Genomic DNA, 13,950 nt, shown 5'->3' with positions numbered 1-13,950 from the left:
TTTCTATTTTTTTCCCATGCAATTTCTGTGTTTCATCGTCAATAAGAAGGTCCATAGGATACAGTAAACCTGATGTGAAGCATCGGAATCTATAATTAATGTCACAGGAATCGTTCAAAACATAGACAGTAGGAAGGGTCAGTCTTCTTGTACTTAAGTCGGCATTGTGCCTTTTGTATTTAATTCCGGTGCAATTTCTGAGTTTCATCGTCAAAAAAAAGGTCAGAGGGATACAGTAAACCTGAAGTGAAGCCACGGAATCTATAACAAGTGTCACAGGACTGGTTCAAAACAGACAGTAAGAAGAGTCAGTCTTCTTGTACGTAAGTCGGCATTGTGCCTTTTGTATTTAATTCCGAAGCTATTTCTGCACTTCGTCGCCAATTAGAAGGTCCCAAGGATACAGTAAACCTAAAGTGAAGCATCGGAATCAATAACTAATGTCACAGGAATCGTTCAAATCATAGACAGTAGGAAGAGTCAGTCTTCTTGTACTTAAGTCGGCATTGTGCCTTTTGTATTTAATTCCGATGCAATTTCTGTGTTTCATCGTCAAAAAGAAGGTCAGAGGGATACAGTAAACCTGAAGTGAATCATCGGAATCTGTAACTAGTGACACAGGAATGGTTCAAAACATAGACAGTAGTAAGAGTCAGTCTTCTTGTACTTAAGTCGGCATTTTGCCTTTTGTATTTAATTCCGATGCAATATCTGTGTTTCATCCTCAATAAGAAGGTCCAAGGGATACAGTAAACCTGAAGTGAAGCATCGGAATCTGTAACTAGCGTCACAGGAATGGTTCAAAACGTAGTCAGTAAGAAGAGTCAGTCTTCTTGTACTTAAGTCGGCATTGTGCCTTTTGCATTTAATTCCGATGCAATTTCTGTGTTTTATCATCAATAAGAACGTCCAAGGGATACAGTAATCTTGAAGTGAAGCATCGGAATCTATAATTAGTGTCACAGGGATGGTTCAAAATATAGACAGTAGGATGAGTCAGTCTTCTTGTACTTAAGTCGGCATTGGACCTTTTCTATTTAATTCCGATGCAATTTCAGTGTTTCATCGTCAATAAGGATGTCAGAGGGATACAGTAACCCTGAAGTGAAGCATCGGAATCTGTAACTAGTGACACAGGAATGGTTCAAAACATAGACAGTAAGAAGAGTCAGTCTTTTTGTACTTAAGTCGACATTGTGCCTTTTGTATTTACTTCCGAAGCAATTTCTGTGTTTCATCGTCAAAAAGAAGGTCAGAGGGATACAGTAAACCTTAAGTGAAGCATCGGAATCTATAACTGGTGTCACAGGAATGGTTCAAAACAGTCAGTAAGAAGAGTCAGTCTTCTTATACATAAGTCGGCATTGTGCCTTTTGTGTTTAATTCCGATGCAATTTCTGTGTTTCATCGTCAATAAGAATGTCAGAGGGATACAGTAACCCTGAAGTGAAGCATCGGAATCTGTAACTAGCGTCACAGGAATGGTTCAAATCATAGACAGAGAGAAGAGTCAGTCTTCTTGTACTTAAGTCGGCATTGTGCCTTTTCTATGTAATTCCGATGCAATTTCTGTGTTTCATCGTCAATAAGTAGGTCCCAGCGATACAGTAAACCTGAAGTGAAGCATCGGAATCTATAACTAGTGTCACAGGAATGGTTCAAAACATAGACAGTAAGAAGAGTCAGTCTTCTTGTACTTAAGTCGGCATTGTGCCTTTTCTATTTAATTCCGATGCAATTTCTGTGTTTCGTCGTCAATAAGAAGGTCACAGGGATACAGTGAACCTGAAGTGAAACATCGGAATCTATAACTAGTGTCACAGGAATGGTTCAAAACATAGTCAGTAAGAAGAGTCAGTCTTCTTGTACTTAAGTCGGCATTGTGCCTTATATATTTAATTCCGAGGCAATATCTGTGATTGATCGTCAATAAGAAGGTCAGAGGGATACAGAAAACCTGAAGTGAGGCATCGGAATCTATAACTAGTGTCACAGGAATGGTTCCAAACATGGTCAGTAAGAAGAGTCAGTCTTCTTGTACTTAAGTCGGCATTGTGCCTTTCCTAATTTTTTCCGATGCAATTTCTGTGTTTCATCGTCAATAAGAAGGTCCAAGGGATACAGTAAACCTGTAGTGAATCATCGTAATCTATAACTAGTGTCACAGGAATGGTTCAAAACATAGTCAGTAAGATGTGTCAGTCTTCTTGTACTTAAGTCGGCATTGTGCCATTTGTATTTAATACCGATGCTATTTCTGTGCCTCATGGTCAATAAGAAGGTCAGAGGGATACAGTAAACCTGAAGTGAAGCCACGGAATCTATAACAAGTGTCACAGGAATGGTTCGAAACAGACAGTAAGAAGAGTCAGTCTTCTTGTACTTAAGTCGGCATTGTGCCTTTTGTATTTAATTCCGAAGCTTTTTCTGCATTTCGTCGCCAATTAGACGGTCCAAAGGATACAGTAAACCTGAAGTGAAGCATCGGAATCTGTGACTAGTGACACAGGAATGGTTCAAAACACAGACAGTAGTAAGAGTCAGTCTTCTTGTACTTAAGTCGGCATTGTGCCTTTTGTATTTAATTCTGATGCAATATCTGTGTTTCATCGTCAATAAGAAGGTCCAAGGGATACAGTAAACCTGAAGTGAAGCATCGGAATCTGTAACTAGCGTCACAGGAATGGTTGAAAACATAGTCAGTAAGAAGAGTCAGTCTTCTTGTACTTAAGTCGGCATTGTGCCTTTTCTATTTAATTCCGATGCAATTTCTGTGTTTCATCGTCAATAAGATCGTCCAAGGGATACATTAAACCTGAAGTGAAGCATTGGAATCTATAACTAGTGTCACAGGAATGGTTCAAAGCATAGACAGTAGGAAGAGTCAGTCTTCTTGTACTTATGTCGGCATTGTGCCTTTTCTATTTAATTCCGATGCAATTTCAGTGTTTCATCGTCAATAAGAATGTCAGAGGGATACAGTAACCCTGAAGTGGAGCAGTGGAATCTGTAACTAGCGTCACAGGAATGGTTCAAACCATAGACAGAAAGAAGTGTCAGTCTTCTTGTACTTAAGTCGGCATTGTGCCTTTTCTATTTAATTCCGATGCAATTTCTGTGTTTCATCGTCAATAAGAACGTCCAAGGGATACAGTAAACCTGAAGTGAAGCATCGGAATCTATAACTAGTGTCACAGGAATGGTTCAAAACATAGACAGTAAGAAGAGTCAGTCTTCTTGTACTTAAGTCAGCATTGTGCCTTTTCTATTTACTTCCGATGCAATTTCTGTGTTTCATCGTCAATAAGAAGGTCAGAGGGATTGAGTAAACCTGAAGTGAAGCATCGGAATCTATAACTAGTGTCACAGGAATGGTTCAAAACATAGTCAGTAAGAAGAGTCAGTCTTCTTGTACTTAAGTCGGCATTGTGCCTTTTCTATTTAATTCCGATGCAATATCTGTGTTTCATCGTCAATAAGAAGGTCCAAGGGATACAGTAAACCTGAAGTGAATCATCGTAATCTATAACTAGTGTCACAGGAATGGTTCAAAAGATGGTCAGTACGAAGAGTCAGTCTTCTTGTACTTAAGTCGGCATTGTGAATTTTGTATTTAATTCCGATGCAATTTCTGTATTTCATCGTCAAAAAGAAGGTCAGAGGGATACAGTAAACCTGAAGTGAAGCATCGGTATCTATAACAAGTGTCACAGGAATGGTTCAAAACAGTCAGTAAGAAGAGTCAGTCTTCTTGTACTTAAGTCGGCATTGTGCCTTTTGTATTTAGTTTCGAACCTATTTCTGCATTTCGTCGCCAATTAGAAGGTCCAAAGGATACAGTAAACCTGAAGTGAAGCATCGGAATCAATAACTAATGTCACTGAAATCGTTCAAAACATAGACAGTGGGAAGAGTCAGTCTTCTTGTACTTAAGTCGGCATTGTGCCTTTTGTATTTAATTCTGATGCAATATCTGTGTTTCATCGTCAATAAGAAGGTCCAAGGGATACAATAAACCTGAAGTGAAGCATCGGAATCTGTAACTAGCGTCACAGGAATGGTTCAAACCAGAGTCAGTGAGAAGAGTCAGTCTTCTTGTACTCAAGTCGGCATTGTGCCTTTTCTATTTAATTCCGATGCAATTTCTGTGTTTCATCGTCAATAAGAACGTCCAAGGGATACAGTAAACCTGAAGTGAAGCATCGGAATCTATAACTAGTGTCACAGGAATGGTTCAAAACATAGACAGTAGGAAGAGTCAGTCTTCTTGTACTTAAGTCGGCATTGTGCCTTTTGTATTTAATTCCGATGCAATTTCAGTGTTTCATCGTCAATAAGAATGTCAGAGGGATACAGTAAACCTGAAGTGAATCATCGTAATCTATAGTGTCACAGGAATGGTTCCAAACATGGTCAGTAAGAAGAGTCAGTCTTCTTGTACTTAAGTCGGCATTGTGCCATTTGTATTTAATACCGATTCTATTTCTGTGCCTCATGGTCAATAAGAAGGTCAGAGGGATACAGTAAACCTGAAGTGAAGCATCGGAATCTATAACTAGTGTCACAGGAATGGTTCAAAACATAGACAGTAAGAAGAGTCAGTCTTCTTGTACTTAAGTCAGCATTGTGAATTTTCTATTTACTTCCGATGCAATTTCTGTGTTTCATCGTCAATAAGAAGGTCAGAGGGATTGAGTAAACCTGAAGTGAAGCATCGGAATCTATAACTAGTGTCACAGGAATGGTTCAAAGCATAGTCAGTAAGAAGAGTCAGTCTTCTTGTACTTAAGTCCGCATTGTGCCTTTTCTATTTAATTCCGATGCAATATCTGTGTTTCATCGTCAATAAGAAGGTCCAAGGGATACAGTAAACCTGAAGTGAATCATCGTAATCTATAACTAGTGTCGCAGGAATGGTTCAAAACATGGTCAGTACGAAGAGTCAGTCTTCTTGTACTTAAGTCGGCATTGTGAATTTTGTATTTAATTCCGATGCAATTTCTGTATTTCATCGTCAAAAAGAAGGTCAGAGGGATACAGTAAACCTGAAGCGAAGCATCGGAATCTATAACAAGTGTCACAGGAATGGTTCAAAACAGTCAGTAAGAAGAGTCAGTCTTCTTGTACTTAAGTCGGCATTGTGCCTTTTGTATCTAGTTTCGAAGCTATTTCTGCATTTCGTCGCCAATTAGAAGTTCCAAAGGATACAGTAAACCTGAAGTGAAGCATCGGAATCAATAACTAATGTCACAGAAATCGTTCAAAACATAGACAGTAGGAAGAGTCAGTCTTCTTGTACTTAAGTCGGCATTATGCCTTTTGTATTTAATTCTGATGCAATATCTGTGTTTCATCGTCAATAAGAAGGTCCAAGGGATACAGTAAACCTGAAGTGAAGCATCGGAATCTGTAACTAGCGTCACAGGAATGGTTCAAACCATAGTCAGTAAGATGAGTCAGTCTTCTTGTACTTAAGTCGGCATTGTGCTTTTCTATTTAATTCCGATGCAATTTCTGTGTTTCATCGTCAATAAGAACGTCCAAGGGATACAGTAAACCTGAAGTGAAGCATCGGAATCTATAACTAGTGTCACAGGAATGGTTCAAAACATAGACAGTAGGAAGAGTCAGTCTTCTTGTACTTAAGTCGGCATTGTGCATTTTGTATTTAATTCCGATGCAATTTCAGTGTTTCATCGTCAATAAGAATGTCAGAGGGATACAGTAAACCTGAAGTGAATCATCGTAATCTATAACTAGTGTCACAGGAATGGTTCAAAACATGGTCAGTACGAAGAGTCAGTCTTCTTGTACTTAGGTCGGCATTGTGCATTTTGTATTTAATTCCGATGCAATCTCTGTATTTCATCGTCAAAAAGAAGGTCAGAGGGATACAGTTAACCTGAAGTGAAGCATCGGAATCTATAACAAGTGTCACAGGAATGGTTCAAAACAGTCAGTAAGAAGAGTCAGCCTTCTTGTACTTAAGTCGGCATTGTGCCTTTTGTATTTAATTTCGAAGCTATTTCTGCATTTCGTTGCCAATTAGAAGGTCCAAAGGATACAGTAAACCTGAAGTGAAGCATCGGAATCAATAACTAATGTCTCAGAAATCGTTCAAAACGTAGACAGTAGGAAGAGTCAGTCTTCTTGTACTTAAGTCGGCATTGTGCCTTATGTATTTAATTCCGATGCAATATCTGTGTTTCATCGTCAATAAGAAGGTCCAAGGGATACAGTAACCCTGAAGTGAAGCATCGGAATCTGTAACTAGCGTCACAGGAATGGTTCAAAACATAGACAGATAGAAGAGTAGGTCTTCTTGTACTTAAGTCGGCATTGTGCCTTTTCTATTTAATTCCGATGCTATTTCTGTGTTTCATCGTCAATAAGAAGGTCCAAGGGATACAGTAAACCTGAAGTGAATCATCGTAATCTATAACTAGTGTCACAGGAATGGTTCAAAACATAGTCAGTAAGAAGGGTCAGTCTTCTTGTCCTTAAGTCGGCATTGTGCCTTTTGTATTTAATTCCGATGCAATATCTGCGTTTCATCCTGAATAAGAAGGTGCAAGGGATACAGTAAACCTGAAGTGAAGCATCGGAATCTGTAACTAGTGACACAGGAATGGTTCAAAACACAGACAGTAGTAAGAGTCAGTCTTCTTGTACTTAAGTCGGCATTGTGCCTTTTGTATTTAATTCTGATGCAATATCTGTGTTTCATCGTCAATAAGAAGGTGCAAGGGATACAGTAAACCTGAAGTGAAGCATCGGAATCTGTAACTAGCGTCACAGGAATGGTTCAAACCATAGTCAGTAAGATGAGACAGTCTTCTTGTACTTAAGTCGGCATTGTGCCTTTTCTATTTAATTCCGATGCAATTTCTGTGTTTCATCGTCAATAAGAAGGTCCAAGGGATACAGTAAACCTGAAGTGAAGCATCGGAATCTGTAACTAGCGTCACAGGAATGGTTCAAACCATAGTCAGTAAGATGAGTCAGTCTTCTTGTACTTAAGTCGGCATTGTGCCTTTTCTATTTAATTCCGATGCAATTTCTGTGTTTCATCGTCAATAAGAACGTCCAAGGGATACAGTAAACCTGACGTGAAGCATCGTAATCTATAACTGGTGTCACAGGAATGGTTCAAAACATAGACAGTAGGAAGAGTCGGTCTTCTTGTACTTAAGTCGGCATTGTGCCTTTTGTATTTAATTCCGATGCAATTTCTGTATTTCATCGTCAAAAGGAAGGTCAGAGGGATACAGTAAACCTGAAGTGAAGCATCGGAATCTATAACAAGTGTCACAGGAATGGTTCAAAACAGTCAGTAAGAAGAGTCAGTCTTCTTGTACTTAAGTCGGCATTGTGCCTTTTGTATGTAGTTTCGAAGCTATTTCTGCATATCGTCGCCAATTAGAAGTTCCAAAGGATACAGTAAACCTGAAGTGAAGCATCGGAATCAATAACTAATGTCACAGAAATCGTTCAAAACATAGACAGTAGGAAGTGTCAGTCTTCTTGTACTTAAGTCGGCATTGTGCCTTTTGTATTTAATTCTGATGCAATATCTGTGTTTCATCGTCAATAAGAAGGTCCAAGGGATACAGTAAACCTGAAGTGAAGCATCGGAATCTGTAACTAGCGTCACAGGAATGGTTCAAACCATAGTCAGTAAGTTGAGTCAGTCTTCTTGTACCTAAGTCGGCATTGTGCCTTTTCTATTTAATTCCGATGCAATTTCTGTGTTTCATCGTCAAAAAGAACGTCCAAGGGATACAGTAAACCTGAAGTGAAGCATCGGAATCTATAACTAGTGTCACAGGAATGGTTCAAAACATAGACAGTAGGAAGAGTCAGTCTTCTTGTACTTAAGTCGGCATTGTGCCTTTTGTATTTAATTCCGATGCAATTTCAGTGTTTCATCGTCAATAAGAATGTCAGAGGGATACAGTAAACCTGAAGTGAATCATCGTAATCTATTACTAGTGTCACAGGAATGGTTCAAAACATGGTCAGTACGAAGAGTCAGTCTTCTTGTACTTAGGTCGGCATTGTGCATTTTGTATTTAATTCCGATGCAATCTCTGTATTTCATCGTCAAAAAGAAGGTCAGAGGGGTACAGTTAACCTGAAGTGAAGCATCGGAAACTATAACAAGTGTCACAGGAATGGTTCAAAACAGTCAGTAAGAAGAGTCAGCCTTCTTGTACTTAAGTCGGCATTGTGCCTTTTGTATTTAATTTCGAAGCTATTTCTGCATTTCGTCGCCAATTAGAAGGTCCAAAGGATACAGTAAACCTGAAGTGAAGCATCGGAATCAATAACTAATGTCTCAGAAATCGTTCAAAACGTAGACAGTAGGAAGAGTCAGTCATCTTGTACTTAAGTCGGCATTGTGCCTTATGTATTTAATTCTGATGCAATATCTGTGTTTCATCGTCAATAAGAAGGTCCAAGGGATACAGTAACCCTGAAGTGAAGCATCGGAATCTGTAACTAGCGTCACAGGAATGGTTCAAAACATAGACAGATAGAAGAGTAGGTCTTCTTGTACTTAAGTCGGCATTGTGCCTTTTCTATTTAATTCCGATGCTATTTCTGTGTTTCATCGTCAATAAGATGGTCCAAGGGATACAGTAAACCTGAAGTGAATCATCGTAATCTATAACTAGTGTCACAGGAATGGTTCAAAACATAGTCAGTATGAAGGGTCAGTCTTCTTGTCCTTATGTCGGCATTGTGCCTTTTGTATTTAATTCCGATGCAATATCTGCGTTTCATCCTGAATAAGAAGGTGCAAGGGATACAGTAAACCTGAAGTGAAGCATCGGAATCTGTAACTAGTGACACAGGAATGGTTCAAAACACAGACAGTAGTAAGAGTCAGTCTTCTTGTACTTAAGTCGGCATTGTGCCTTTTGTATTTAACTCTGATGCAATATCTGTGTTTCATCGTCAATAAGAAGGTCCAAGGGATACAGTAAACCTGAAGTGAAGCATCGGAATCTGTAACTAGCGTCACAGGAATGGTTCAAACCATAGTCAGTAAGAAGAGTCAGTCTTCTTGTACTTAAGTCGGCATTGTGCCTTTTCTATTTAATTCCGATGCAATTTCTGTGTTTCATCGTCAACAAGAACGTCCAAGGGATACAGTAAGCCTGAAGTGAAGCATCGGAACCTATAACTGGTGTCACAGGAATGGTCCAAAACATAGACAGTAGGAAGAGTCAGTCTTCTTGTACTTAAGTCGGCATTGTGCCTTTTGTATTTAATTCCGATGCAATTTCAGTGTTTCATCGTCAATAAGAATGTCAGAGGGATACAGTAAACCTGAAGTGAATCATCGTAATCTATAACTAGTGTCACAGGAATCGTTCAAAACATGGTCAGTACGAAGAGTCAGTCTTCTTGTACTTAGGTCGGCATTGTGCATTTTGTATTTAATTCAAATGCAATCTCTGTATTTCATCGTCAAAAAAAAGGTCAGAGGGATATAGTTAACCTGAAGTGAAGCATCGGAATCTATAACAAGTGTCACAGGAATGGTTCAAAACAGTCAGCAAGAAGAGTCAGCCTTCTTGTACTTAAGTCGGCATTGTGCATTTTCTATTTAATTTCGAAGCTATTTCTGCATTTCGTCGCCAATTAGAAGGTCCAAAGGATACAGTAAACCTGAAGTGAAGCATCGGAATCAATAACTAATGTCTCAGAAATCGTTCAAAACGTAGACAGTAGGAAGAGTCAGTCTTCTTGTACTTAAGTCGGCATTGTGCCTTATGTATTTAATTCCGATGCAATATCTGTGTTTCATCGTCAATAAGAAGGTCCAAGGGATACAGTAACCCTGAAGTGAAGCATCGGAATCTGTAACTAGCGTCACAGGAATGGTTCAAAACATAGACAGATAGAAGAGTAGGTCGTCTTGTACTTAAGTCGGCATTGTGCCTTTTCTATTTAATTCCGATGCTATTTCTGTGTTTCATCGTCAATAAGAAGGTCCAAGGGATACAGTAAACCTGAAGTGAATCATCGTGATCTATAACTAGTGTCACAGGAATGGTTCAAAACATAGTCAGTAAGAAGGGTCAGTCTTCTTGTCCTTAAGTCGGCATTGTGCCTTTTGTATTTAATTCCGATGCAATATCTGCGTTTCATCCTCAATAAGAAGGTGGAAGGAATACAGTAAACCTGAAGTGAAGCATCGGAATCTATAACTAGTGTCACAGGAATGGTTCCAAACATAGACAGTAAGAAGGGTCAGTCTTCTTGTACTTAAGTCGGCATTATGCCTTTTGTATTTAATTCCGATGCAATTTCTGTGTTTCATCGTCAATAAGATGGTCCAAGGGATACAGTAAACCTGAAGTGAATCATCGTAATCTATAACTAGTGTCACAGGAATGGTTCAAAACATAGTCAGTAAGAAGGGTCAGTCTTCTTGTCCTTATGTCGGCATTGTGCCTTTTGTATTTAATTCCGATGCAATATCTGCGTTTCATCCTGAATAAGAAGGTGCAAGGGATACAGTAAACCTGAAGTGAAGCATCGGAATCTGTAACTAGTGACACAGGAATGGTTCAAAACACAGACAGTAGTAAGAGTCAGTCTTCTTGTACTTAAGTCGGCATTGTGCCTTTTGTATTTAACTCTGATGCAATATCTGTGTTTCATCGTCAATAAGAAGGTCCAAGGGATTCAGTAAACCTGAAGTGAAGCATAGGAATCTGTAACTAGCGTCACAGGAATGGTTCAAAACATAGTCAGTAAGAAGAGTCAGTCTTCTTGTACTTAAGTCGGCATTGTGCCTTTTCTATTTAATTCCGATGCAATTTCTGTGTTTCATCGTCAATAAGATCGTCCAAGGGATACATTAAACCAGAAGTGAAGCATCGGAATCTATAACTAGTGCCACAGGAATGGTTCAAAACATAGACAGTAGGAAGAGTCAGTCTTCTTGTACTTAAGTCGGCATTGTGCCTTTTCTATTTAATTCCGATGCAATTTCAGTGTTTCATCATCAATAAGAATGTCAGAGGGATACAGTAACCCTGAAGTGGAGCATTGGAATCTGTAACTAGCGTCACAGGAATGGTTCAAAACATAGACAGAAAGAAGTGTCTGTCTTCTTGTACTTAAGTCGGCATTGTGCCTTTTCTATTTAATTCCGATGCAATTTCTGTGTTTCATCGTCAATAAGAAGGTCCAAGGGGTACAGTAAACCTGAAGTGAAGCATCGGAATCTATAACTAGTGTCACAGGAATGGTTCAAATCATAGACAGTAAGAAGAGTCACTCTTCTTGTACTTAAGTCAGCATTTTGCCTTTTCTATTTACTTCCGATTCAATTTCTGTGTTTCATCGTCAATAAGAAGGTCAGAGGGATTGAGTAAACCTGAAGTGAAGCATCGGAATCTGTAACTAGTGTCACAGGAATGGTTCAAAACATAGTCAGTAAGAAGAGTCAGTCTTCTTGTACTTAAGTCGGCATTCTGCCTTTTCTATTTAATTCCGATGCAATATCTGTGTTTCATCGTCAATAAGAAGGTCCAAGGGATACAGTAAACCTGAAGTGAATCATGGTATTCTATAACTACTGTCACAGGAATGGTTCAAAACAAGGTCAGTACGAAGAGTCAGTCTTCTTGTACTTAAGTCGGCATTGTTCCATTTGTATTTAATTCCGATGCAATTTCTGTATTTCATCGCCAAAAAGAAGGTCAGAGGGATACAGTAAACCTGAAGTGAAGCATCGGAATCTATAACAAGTGTCACAGGAATGGGTCAAAACAGTCAGTAAAAAGAGTCAGTCTTCTTGTACTTAAGTCGTTATTGTACCTTTTGTATTTAGTTTCGAAGCTATTTCTGCATTTCGTCGCCAATTAGAAGGTCCAAAGGATACAGTAAACCTGAAGTGAAGCATCGGAATCAATAACTAATGTCACAGAAATCTTTCAAAACATAGACAGTAGGAAGAGTCAGTCTTCTTGTACTTAAGTCGGCATTGTGCCTTTTGTATTTAATTCTGATGCAATATCTGTGTTTCATCGTCAATAAGAAGGTCCAAGGGATACAGTAAACCTGAAGTGAAGCATCGGAATCTGTAGCTAGCGTCACAGGAATGGTTCAAACCATAGTCAGTAAGAAGAGTCAGTCTTCTTGTACTTAAGTCGGCATTGTGCCTTTTCTATTTAATTCGGATCAATTTTTGTGTTTCATCGTCAATAAGAACGTCCAAGGGATACAGTAAACCTGAAGTGAAGCATCGGAATCTATAACTAGTGTCACAGGAATGGTCCAAAACATAGACAGTAGGAAGAGTCAGTCTTCTTGTACTTAGGTCGGCATTGTGCCTTTTGTATTTAATTCCGATGCAATTTCAGTGTTTCATCGTCAATAAGAATGTCAGAGGGATACAGTAAACCTGAAGTGAATCATCGTAATCTATAACTAGTGTCTCAGGAATGGTTCAAAACATGGTCAGTACGAAGAGTCAGTCTTCTTCTACTTAGGTCGGCATTGTGCATTTTGTATTTAATTCCGATGCAATCTCTGTATTTCATCGTCAAAAAGAAGGTCAGAGGGATACAGTTAACCTGAAGTGAAGCATCGGAAACTATAACAAGTGTCACAGGAATGGTTCAAAACAGTCAGTAAGAAGAGTCAACCTTCTTGTACTTAAGTCGGCATTGTGCCTTTTGTATTTAATTTCGAAGCTATTTCTGCATTTCGTCGCCAATTAGAAGGTCCAAAGGATACAGTAAACCTGAAGTGAAGCATCGGAATCAATAACTAATGTCTCAGAAATCGTTCAAAACGTAGACAGTAGGAAGAGTCAGTCTTCTTGTACTTAAGTCGGCATTGTGCCTTATGTATTTAATTCTGATGCAATATCTGTGTTTCATCGTCAATAAGAAGGTCCAAGGGATACAGTAACCCTGAAGTGAAGCATCGGAATCTGTAACTAGCGTCACAGGAATGGTTCAAAACATAGACAGATAGAAGAGTAGGTCTTCTTGTACTTAAGTCGGCATTGTGCCTTTTCTATTTAATTCCGATGCTATTTCTGTGTTTCATCGTCAATAAGATGGTCCAAGGGATACAGTAAACCTGAAGTGAATCATCGTAATCTATAACTAGTGTCACAGGAATGGTTCAAAACATAGTCAGTAAGAAGGGTCAGTCTTCTTGTCCTTATGTCGGCATTGTGCCTTTTGTATTTAATTCCGATGCAATATCTGCGTTTCATCCTGAATAAGAAGGTGCAAGGGATACAGTAAACCTGAAGTGAAGCATCGGAATCTGTAACTAGTGACACAGGAACGGTTCAAAACACAGACAGTAGTAAGAGTCAGTCTTCTTGTACTTAAGTCGGCATTGTGCCTTTTGTATTTAACTCTGATGCAATATCTGTGTTTCATCGTCAATAAGAAGGTCCAAGGGATACAGTAAACCTGAAGTGAATCATCGTAATCTATAACTACTGTCACAGGAATGGTTCAAAACAAGGTCAGTACGAAGAGTCAGTCTTCTTGTACTTAAGTCGGCATTTTTCCTTTTGTATTTAATTCCGATGCAATTTCTGTATTTCATCGTCAAAAAGAAGGTCAGAGGGATACAGTAAACCTGAAGTGAAGCATCGGAATCTATAACAAGTTTCACAGGAATGGTTCAAAACAGTCAGTAAGAAGAGTCAGTCTTCTTGTACTTAAGTCGTTATTGTACCTTTTGTATTTAGTTTCGAAGCTATTTCTGCATTTCGTCGCCAATTAGAAGGTCCAAAGGATACAGTAAACCTGAAGTGAAGCATCGGAATCAATAACTAATGTCACAGAAATCGTTCAAAACATAGACAGTAGGAAGAGTCAGTCTTCTTGTACTTAAGTCGGCATTGTGCCTTTTGTATTTAATTCTGATGCAATATCTGTGTTTCATCGTCAATAAGAA

Source organism: Schistocerca americana, chromosome X (genome assembly GCF_021461395.2).
Source record: "Schistocerca americana isolate TAMUIC-IGC-003095 chromosome X, iqSchAmer2.1, whole genome shotgun sequence".
In the NCBI taxonomy this organism is placed as follows: domain Eukaryota; kingdom Metazoa; phylum Arthropoda; class Insecta; order Orthoptera; family Acrididae; genus Schistocerca; species Schistocerca americana.
The sequence above is the reverse complement of the archived record's forward strand: the minus strand, read 5'-3'. Positions refer to the sequence as shown.